The following is an 8,515-nucleotide window of genomic DNA, read 5'->3' on the forward strand; positions in this document are numbered from 1 at the left end:
TTACACATTTGTTGGCTCATAACTTAGCTTCTGAATGTCCTAGAGAGATCAGGTTTGTTTTAGTATACTCCAATCAACACCCCCTACAACCACAAAAAGGAATGGAGTCATTAGCACTTATGGTTTTTAAATGGCACCCAGAATTATGTTGCACGAAGCACAATTTCACATCATTCTGGGTTCATTTGTGTGAAAACAAGGTCCAATCAGGCTGAAACGTTACAGAAAGGTAGAATCTATTGAGTTGTAAGTGATCTGAACGTTTCATGATGATAGCACTTTCCTAAGGGGGTCAAACCATGTCCCAAAGGTCACCGGGCCTGGTGTCACTTTAAAGAAGTAGTCCAATTACACCTTTGAGGGCTTATAACTTGGTTTCTGAATGTCCTAGAGAGATCAGGTTTGTTTTAGTGTACTCCAATCAACAGCCCCTACAACCTCAAAAAGGAATGGAGTCATTAGCACTTATGGTTTTTAAATGGCACCCAGAATTATGTTGCACGAAGCACAATTTCCCATCATTCTGGGTCCATTTGTGTGAAAACAAGGTCCAATCCGGCTGAAACGTTACAAGAAGGTAGAATCTATTGAGTTGTAAGTGATCTGAACGTTTCATGATGATCGCACATTCCTATTGGGGGTCAAACCATGTCCCAAAGGTCACCGGGCCTGGTGTCACTTTAAAGAAGTAGTCCAGTTACACCTTTGTGGGCTTATAACTTGGCTTCTGAATATCCTAGAGAGGTCAGGTTTGTTTTAGAGTACTCCAATTAGCAGCCCCCATTACCACTAAAAGGAATGGAGTCATTAGCACTTATGGTTTTTAAATGACACCCAGAATTATGTTGCATGAAGCACAATTTCACATCATTCTGGGTCCATTTGTGTGAAAACAAGGTCCAATCAGGCTGAAACGTTACAAGAAGGTAGAATCTATTGAGTTGTAAGTGATCTGAACGTTTCAAGATGATCACACTTTCCAAAGAGGGTCAAACCATGTCCCAAAGGTCACCGGATCTGGTGTCAATTTAAAGAAGTAGTCCAGTTACAAATTTGTGGGCTTTTAACTTGGCTTCTGAATGTCCTAGAGAGATCAGGTTTGTTTTAATGTACTCCAATCAACAGCCCCTACAACCACAAAAAGGAATGGAGTCATTAGCACTTATGGTTTTTAAATGGCACCCAGAATTATGTTGCACGAAGCACAATTTCACATCATTCTGGGTTCATTTGTGTGAAAACAAGGTAGAATCAGGCTGAAACGTTACAGGAATGTAGAATCTATTGAATTGTAAGTGGTCTGAACGGTTCATGATGATAGCACTTTCCTAAGGGGGTCAAACCATGTCCCAAAGGTCACCGGATCTGGTGTCAATTTAAAGTAGTCCAGTTACACATTTGTGGGCTTATAACATGGCTTCTGAATGTCCTAGAGAGATCAGGTTTGTTTTAGTGTACTCCAATCAACAGCCCCTACAATCCTCAAAAAGGAATGGAGTCATTAGCACTTATGGTTTTTAAATGGCACCCAGAATTATGTTGCACGAAGCACAATTTCACATCGTTCTGGGTCCATTTGTGTGAAAACAAGGTCCAATCAGGCTGAAACGTTACAAGAAGGTAGAATCTATTGAGTTGTAAGTGATCTGAAGGTTTCATGATGATAGCACTTTCCTAAGGGGGTCAAACCATGTCCCAAAGGTCACCGGATCTGGTGTCTAAAGAAGTAGTCCAGTTACACATTTGTTGGCTCATAACTTAGCTTCTGAATGTCCTAGAGAGATCAGGTTTGTTTTAGTATACTCCAATCAACACCCCCTACAACCACAAAAAGGAATGGAGTCATTAGCACTTATGGTTTTTAAATGGCACCCAGAATTATGTTGCACGAATTACAATTTCACATCATTCTGGGTTCATTTGTGTGAAAACAAGGTCCAATCAGGCTGAAACGTTACAGAAAGGTAGAATCTATTGAGTTGTAAGTGATCTGAACGTTTCATGATGATAGCACTTTCCTAAGGGGGTCAAACCATGTCCCAAATGTCACCGGATCTGGTGTCAATTTAAAGTAGTAGTCCAGTTACACATTTGTTGGCTTATAACTTGGCTTCTGAATGTGCTGGAGAGGTCAGGTTTGTTTTAATGTACTCCAATCAACAGCCCCTACAACCACAAAAAGGAATGGAGTCATTAGCACTTATGGTTTGTAAATGGCACCCAGAATTATGTTGCACGAAGCAAAATTTCACATCATTCTGGGTTCATTTGTGTGAAAACAAGGTCCAATCAGGCAGAAACGTTACAGGAAGGTAGAATCTATTGAGTTGTAAGTGATCTGAACGTTTCATGATGATAGCACTTTCCTATAGGGGGTCAAACCATGTCCCAAAGGTCACCGGGCCTGGTGTCACTTTAAAGAAGTAGTCCAGTTACACCTTTGTGGGCTTATAACTTGGCTTCTGAATGTCCTAGAGAGATCAGGGTTGTTTTAGTGTACTCCAATCAACAGCCCCCACAACCACAAAAAGGAATGGAGTCATTAGCACTTATGGTTCTTAAATGGCACCCAGAATTATGTTGCACGAAGCACAATTTCACATCATTCTGGGTCCATTTGTGTGAAAACAAGGTCCAATCAGGCTGAAACGTTACAGGAAGGTAGAATCTATTGAGTTGTAAGTGATCTGAACGTTTCAAGATGATCGCACAATCCTATAGGGGGTAAAACCATGTCCCAAAGGTCACCGGGCCTGGTGTCACTTTAAAGAAGTAGTCCAGTTACATCTTTGTAGGCTTATAACTTGGCTTCTGAATGTCCAAGAGAGATCAGGTTTGTTTTAATGTACTCCAATCAACAGCCCCTACAACCACAAAAAGGAATGGAGTCATTAGCACTTATGGTTTGTAAATGGCACACAGAATTATGTTGCACGAAGCACAATTTCACATCATTCTGGGTTCATTTGTGTGAAAACAAGGTCCAATCAGGCTGAAACGTTACAAGAAGGTAGAATCTATTGAGTTGTAAGTGATCTGAACGTTTCAAGATGATCACACTTTCCAAAGAGGGTCAAACCATGTCCCAAAGGTCACCGGATCTGGTGTCAATTTAAAGAAGTAGTCCAGTTACAAATTTGTGGGCTTTTAACTTGGCTTCTGAATGTCCTAGAGAGATCAGGTTTGTTTTAATGTACTCCAATCAACAGCCCCTACAACCACAAAAAGGAATGGAGTCATTAGCACTTATGGTTTTTAAATGGCACCCAGAATTATGTTGCACGAAGCACAATTTCACATCATTCTGGGTTCATTTGTGTGAAAACAAGGTAGAATCAGGCTGAAACGTTACAGGAAGGTAGAATCTATTGAATTGTAAGTGGTCTGAACGTTTCATGATGATAGCACTTTCCTAAGGGGGTCAAACCATGTCCCAAAGGTCACCGGATCTGGTGTCAATTTAAAGTAGTCCAGTTACACATTTGTGGGCTTATAACATGGCTTCTGAATGTCCTAGAGAGATCAGGTTTGTTTTAGTGTACTCCAATCAACAGCCCCTACAATCCTCAAAAAGGAATGGAGTCATTAGCACTTATGGTTTTTAAATGGCACCCAGAATTATGTTGCACGAAGCACAATTTCACATCGTTCTGGGTCCATTTGTGTGAAAACAAGGTCCAATCAGGCTGAAACGCTATAGAAAGGTAGAATCTATTGAGTTGTAAGTGATCTGAAGGTTTCATGATGATAGCACTTTCCTAAGGGGGTCAAACCATGTCCCAAAGGTCACCTGATCTGGTGTCTAAAGAAGTAGTCCAGTTACACATTTGTTGGCTCATAACTTAGCTTCTGAATGTCCTAGAGAGATCAGGTTTGTTTTAGTATACTCCAATCAACACCCCCTACAACCACAAAAAGGAATGGAGTCATTAGCACTTATGGTTTTTAAATGGCACCCAGAATTATGTTGCACGAAGCACAATTTCACATCATTCTGGGTTCATTTGTGTGAAAACAAGGTCCAATCAGGCTGAAACGTTACAGAAAGGTAGAATCTATTGAGTTGTAAGTGATCTGAACGTTTCATGATGATAGCACTTTCCTAAGGGGGTCAAACCATGTCCCAAATGTCACCGGATCTGGTGTCAATTTAAAGTAGTAGTCCAGTTACACATTTGTTGGCTTATAACTTGGCTTCTGAATGTCCTGGAGAGGTCAGGTTTGTTTTAATGTACTCCAATCAACAGCCCCTACAACCACAAAAAGGAATGGAGTCATTAGCACTTATGGTTTGTAAATGGCACCCAGAATTATGTTGCACGAAGCAAAATTTCACATCATTCTGGGTTCATTTGTGTGAAAACAAGGTCCAATCAGGCAGAAACGTTACAGGAAGGTAGAATCTATTGAGTTGTAAGTGATCTGAACGTTTCATGATGATAGCACTTTCCTATAGGGGGTCAAACCATGTCCCAAAGGTCACCGGGCCTGGTGTCACTTTAAAGAAGTAGTCCAGTTACACCTTTGTGGGCTTATAACTTGGCTTCTGAATGTCCTAGAGAGATCAGGGTTGTTTTAGTGTACTCCAATCAACAGCCCCCACAACCACAAAAAGGAATGGAGTCATTAGCACTTATGGTTCTTAAATGGCACCCAGAATTATGTTGCACGAAGCACAATTTCACATCATTCTGGGTCCATTTGTGTGAAAACAAGGTCCAATCAGGCTGAAACGTTACAGGAAGGTAGAATCTATTGAGTTGTAAGTGATCTGAACGTTTCAAGATGATGGCACATTCCTATAGGGGGTAAAACCATGTCCCAAAGGTCACCGGGCCTGGTGTCACTTTAAAGAAGTAGTCCAGTTACATCTTTGTAGGCTTATAACTTGGCTTCTGAATGTCCTAGAGAGATCAGGTTTGTTTTAATGTACTCCAATCAACAGCCCCTACAACCACAAAAAGGAATGGAGTCATTAGCACTTATGGTTTGTAAATGGCACACAGAATTATGTTGCACGAAGCACAATTTCACATCATTCTGGGTTCATTTGTGTGAAAACAAGGTCCAATCAGGCAGAAACGTTACAGGAAGGTAGAATCTATTGAGTTGTAAGTGATCTGAACGTTTCATGATGATAGCACTTTCCTAAGGGGGTCAAACCATGTCGCAAAGGTCACCGGATCTGGTGTCACTTTAAAGAATTAGTCCAGTTACACATTTGTGGGCTTATAACTTGGCTTCTGAATGTCCTAGAGCGGTCAGGTTTGTTTTAGTGTACTCCAATCAACAGCCCCTACAACCACAAAAAGGAATGGAGTCATTAGCACTTATGGTTTGTAAATGGCACCCAGAATTATGTTGCACGAAGCACTATTTCACATCATTCTGGGTCCATTTGTGTGAAAACAAGGTCCAATCAGGCTGAAACATTACAGGAAGGTAGAATCTATTAAAATGTAAGTGATCTGAAGGTTTCATGATGATAGCACTTCCCTAAGGGGGTCAAACCATGTCCCAAAGGTCACCGGATCTGGTGTCTAAAGAAGTAGTCCAGTTACACATTTGTGGGCTTATAACTTGGCTTCTGAATGTCCTAGAGAGATCAGGTTTGTTTTAGTATACTCCAATCAACAGCCCCTACAACCACAAAAAGGAATGGAGTCATTAGCACTTATGGTTTTTAAATGGCACCCAGAATTATGTTGCACGAAGCACAATTTCCCACCTCCGGCAGAGCTTTGACCACGTCCCGAGAGCAGTGGGGGACATTGAGTCCGAGTGGGCCTTGTTCCACTCTGCGATTGTCGAGGCGGCTGTTGCTAGCTGTGGTCGTAAGGTGGCCGGTGCCAGTCGTGGTGGCAACCCCCGTACCCGCTGGTGGACACCAGAGGTTCGGGGAGCCGTCAGGCTGAAGAAGGAGGCCTACAGGGCGTGGCTGGTCTGTGGGTCTCCGGAGGCAGCAGACAGGTACCGGATAGCCAAGCGGGGTGCAGCAGTGGCAGTTGCCGAGGCAAAATCTCGGGCGTGGGAGGAGTTTGGTGAGGCCATGGAGAAAGACTATCGATCGGCTCCAAAGAGGTTCTGGCAAACTGTCCGGCGCCTCAGGAGAGGAAGGCAGCAACTCGCTCACACTGTTTACAGTGGGGATGGGGAGCTGCTGACGTCAACTGAGGCTATAGTCGGACGGTGGAAGGAATACTTTGAGGAGCTCCTCAATCCCACCAATGCGCATTCCGAGGAGGAACCAGAGCTGGGAGGCCTGGGGATGGACTGTCCGATCTCGGGGGCAGAAGTTGCTGAGGTAGTCAAACAACTACACAGCGGCGGAGCCCCGGGGGCGGATGAGGTTCGTCCTGGGTATCTCAAGGCTATGGATGTTGTAGGGCTGTCATGGTTGACACGTCTCTACAACATTGCGTGGTCATCGGGGGCAGTTCCTAGGGAGTGGCAGACCGGGGTGGTGGTCCCCATCTTTAAGAAGGGTGACCTGAGGGTGTGTTCCAACTATAGGGGGATCACACTCCTCAGCCTCCCTGGAAAGGTCTACTCCAAGGTACTGGAGAGGAGGGTCCGATCGATAGTTGAATCTCAGATAGAGGAGGAGCAATGTGGTTTTCGTCCTGGCCGTGGAACTGTGGACCAGCTCTATACCCTTGCAAGGGTGATGGAGGGGGCATGGGAGTTTGCCCAACCAATCCACATGTGCTTTGTGGATTTGGAGAAGGCTTATGACCGTGTCCCCAGGGGCACCCTGTGGGGGACGCTCCAGGAGTATGGGGTGGGTGGCTTTCTGTTAAGGGCCATTCAGTCCCTTTACCAGAGGAGCGTGAGTTTGGTCCGCATAGCCGGTAGTAAGTCGGACCTGTTCCCAGTGAGGGTTGGACTCCGCCAGGGCTGCCCTTTGTCACCGGTTCTGTTCATCACTTTTATGGACAGAATTTCTAGACGCAGCCGTGGTGTGGAGTGTGTCGAGTTTGGTGGCAGGAGAATCTCGTCTCTGCTTTTTGCGGATGATGTGGTCCTCCTAGCTTCATCCAGCTCTGACCTTCAGCTCTTGCTGGGTAGGTTCGCGGCCGAATGTGAAGCGGCTGGGATGAGGATCAGCACCTCCAAATCTGAGACCATGGTTCTCGACCGGAAAAGGGTGGCTTGCCACCTCCGGGTCGGGGGAGAGGTCCTACCTCAAGTGGAGGAGTTTAAGTATCTCGGGGTCTTGTTCACGAGTGAGGGTAGGAGGGATCGGGAGATCGACAGGCGGATTGGTTCGGCATCTGCAGTGATGCGGACGCTGAGCCGATCTGTCGTGGGGAAGAGGGAGCTGAGCCAGAAAGCCAGGCTCTCTATTTACCGGTCGATCTACGTCCCAATCCTCACCTATGGTCATGAGCTTTGGGTAATGACCGAAAGAACGAGATCGCGGATACAAGCGGCCGAAATGAGTTTCCTCCGTAGGGTGGCCGGGCTCAGCCTTAGAGATAGGGTGAGGAGCTCGGACATTCGGGAGGGACTCGGAGTAGAACCGCTGCTCCTCCGGATCGAAAGGAGCCAGTTGAGGTGGTTTGGGCATCTGGTCAGGATGCCTCCTGGACGCCTCCCCGGGGAGGTGTTTCGGGCATGTCCTGCCGGCAGAAGGCCCCCGGGTCGACCCAGGACACGTTGGAGAGGTTACATCTCCAATCTGGTCCGGGAACGCCTTGGGGTCCTGCCGGAGGAGCTGGTGGACAAGGCCGGGGAGAGGACGGCCTGGAGCTCCCTAGTTGGGATGCTGCCCCCGCGACCCGGACCCGGATAAGCGGAGGAAGACGAGACGAGACGAGACAATTTCACATCATTCTGGGTTCATTTGTGTGAAAACAAGGTCCAATCAGGCTGAAACGTTACAGAAAGGTAGAATCTATTGAGTTGTAAGTGATCTGAACGTTTCATGATGATAGCACTTTCCTAAGGGGGTCAAACCATGTCCCAAATGTCACCGGATCTGGTGTCAATTTAAAGTAGTAGTCCAGTTACACATTTGTGGGCTTATAACTTGGCTTCTGAATGTCCTGGAGAGGTCAGGTTTGTTTTAATGTACTCCAATCAACAGCCCCTACAACCACAAAAAGGAATGGAGTCATCAGCACTTATGGTTTGTAAATGGCACCCAGAATTATGTTGCACGAAGCAAAATTTCACATCATTCTGGGTTCATTTGTGTGAAAACAAGGTCCAATAAGGCAGAAACGTTACAGGAAGGTAGAATCTATTGAGTTGTAAGTGATCTGAAGGTTTCATGATGATAGCACTTTCCTATAGGGGGTCAAACCATGTCCCAAAGGTCACCGGGCCTGGTGTCACTTTAAAGAAGTAGTCCAGTTACACATTTGTGGGCTTATAACTTGGCTTCTGAATGTCCTAGAGAGATCAGGGTTGTTTTATTGTACTCCAATCAACAGCCCCCACAACCACAAAAAGGAATGGAGTCATTAGCACTTATGGTTCTTAAATGGCACCCAGAATTATGTTGCACGAA

Source organism: Nothobranchius furzeri, chromosome 15 (assembly GCF_043380555.1).
Source record: "Nothobranchius furzeri strain GRZ-AD chromosome 15, NfurGRZ-RIMD1, whole genome shotgun sequence".
NCBI lineage: Eukaryota > Metazoa > Chordata > Actinopteri > Cyprinodontiformes > Nothobranchiidae > Nothobranchius > Nothobranchius furzeri.